Raw genomic sequence first — 2,500 nt, 5'->3', positions numbered from 1 at the left:
GAGCACCCGGTGGGAAAAAGTCCCTTGGCGGATGCCGTTTCGCAACTTTGTGTCGGGGATCCCTCTCGGAAAGTTCCGATTGAACACGACGAGCACGTGAGTCCAACCTAGCCCTCGCTTACTGAGCAACCGTGAGGATGCCTTTCCGCTCAGGTTTCGACGGGAAACACACGCTGGGGAGGTCCATGAATCCTTGGTACGCGCCACCATCCATCCCGCTTGCAATCCCACACACTTTTAGGGGCCAATGACGTCGACCCTGGGCACCCTCATGCGAAGGATTCCAACCCCGCTCAAGCCTGGCCAAGCAACAAAAGGCTACATCCGAAGGCTACATCGATTTGGGTTGCTTGTCCGCCGTCGTCGCGAGGGGGGAATACACCGCATGAGGGGCAGTGAATGAGATTCCAAATGGGCCGATGGGGGAGCGCACCAAACGTGCCTCACGAAACGCCCGAGAACATCACCCCTCCACGGTCTTGCTTATTGAGCACCCGGTGGGAAAAAGTCCCTTGGCGGATGCCGTTTCGCAACTTTGTGTCGGGGATCCCTCTCGGAAAGTTCCGATTGACAACGACGAGCACGTGAGTCCAACCTAGCCCTCGCTTACTGAGCAACCGTGAGGATGCCTTTCCGCTCAGGTTTCGACGGGAAGCACACGCTGGGGAGGTCCATGAATCCTTGGTACGCGCCACCATCCATCCCGCTTGCAATCCCACACACTTCCAGGGCCTAGATTTTCCGGATCAATGACTTTCACCCCAAACCGGCGTGTGTACGCACCTCATGCGGAGGATTCCAACCGTGCTCAAGCTTGGCCAAGCAACAAAAGGCTACATCCGAAGGCTACATCGATTGGGTTGCTTGTCCGCCATCGTCGCAGGGCGGGAATCCTACGCATGAGGGGCAATGAATGGGATTTCAAATGGGGGGATGGGGGAACGTACCATCCGAAGGCTACCAAAAGAGGTTTCGAGTGCCTCACAAACACGATAGTCCAACCTAGCCCTTGCTTACTGAGCAACCGCGAGGAAAACGCCCCAACGGATGCCTTTCCGCTCGAGTTTCGACGGGAATAGCGTGCAAGGAAGGCCCAAGAACCCCTAGATACGCTCATCCATCCATCCCATTTGAAATTCCACACATTTTAAGGGTCGCCGGAAAAGTCGCCGGAAAATCTCGCCGGCGGCCGCCGCCGCCGCCGGCACCACCGCCGCCGCCACCGGGGAAGGTGGTCGACGTTTTGGGGAGGGACACCCCATGGACTTGCTCACACCTTGATCTTGTCTATTGGGAGGGGCATACATGTGGTGGTGTGAGCAAGGCCATGGGGAGGGGGGTTGGGGGTGCCCCCCTATATATGCAAAATGAGCCTTTTCCCATGTGCCACGAACAGACATACTTTTTCGTGAGATGACAACCTCCGTTTGAGGGACCTAGAGATCGTATTTTTGCGCGATTTTTTGCAGCATTCCTTGGCATCATATAAGGATGCTTCCTGCCAAGTTTCATAATTTTTTGACAACCATAGAATATTTTTGAAATTTTTTAGTGTTTCACATAGTGCGCGCTCTACGGGCCACCACGGGCGGCGGCACCGGCGGCGGCACCCCCTAACATTTAGGGGGGGTCAAGTAGGAGTGAATAAAACCATCAGGACTCAAATGTAACGAGTGGATTTAATTTTGGTACGGGAGTGAAATTTTTGGACTGTGCTGGAACAGTCCTGGACTGGTCCTGGACAGTCCTGGACTGGTCCTGGACCAGTCCTGGACGTGCCAGGACCAGTCCTGGACGTGCCAGGGCAGTCCTGGACGTGCCAGGACGTGCCAGGACGGTCCAGGACCCGTCCTGGACGTGCCAGGACCAGTCCTGGACGTGCCAGGACGTGCCAGGACCCGTCCTGGACGTGCCAGAACGTGCCTGGACGTGCCAGCACGTCCCAGAACCTTGCCAAACCGTACCAGGACTTGCCCAAACCTTGCCAAACCGTGCCCGGACCTTGCCCAAGCCTCCCAACACTTGCCCGGACCTTGCCCAAGCTTGCCAAACCATACAAGCACCTTGCCCGGACCTTGTCCAAGCTTGCCAAACCGTACAAGAACCTTGCCCACGAGTGCCAACACTTGCCCGGACCTTGCCCAAGCTTGCCAACCCATACAAGCACCTTGCCCGGACCTTGTCCAAGCTTGCCAAACCGTACAAGAACCTTGCCCGCGCATGCCAACACTTGCCCGGACCCTGTCCGAGCTTGTAAAACCGTACAAGAACCTTGCCCGGACCTTGCACAAGCCTCCCAACACTTGCCCGGACCTTGCCCAAGCTTGCCAAACCATACAAGCACCTTGCCCGGACCTTGTCCAAGCTTGCAAAACCGTCCAAGAACCTTGCCCACGCATGCCAACACTTGCCCGGACCCTGTCCGAGCTTGCCAAACCGTACAAGCACCTTGCCCACCCATGCCAACACTTGCCCGGACCTTGCCCAAGCTTGCCAACCC

This window comes from Neltuma alba, unplaced genomic scaffold, assembly GCF_004799145.2.
Source record: "Neltuma alba isolate B1F8T4 unplaced genomic scaffold, ASM479914v2 tig00007614_pilon, whole genome shotgun sequence".
NCBI classification, from domain to species: Eukaryota; Viridiplantae; Streptophyta; class Magnoliopsida; order Fabales; family Fabaceae; genus Neltuma; species Neltuma alba.
The sequence above is the reverse complement of the archived record's forward strand: the minus strand, read 5'-3'. Positions refer to the sequence as shown.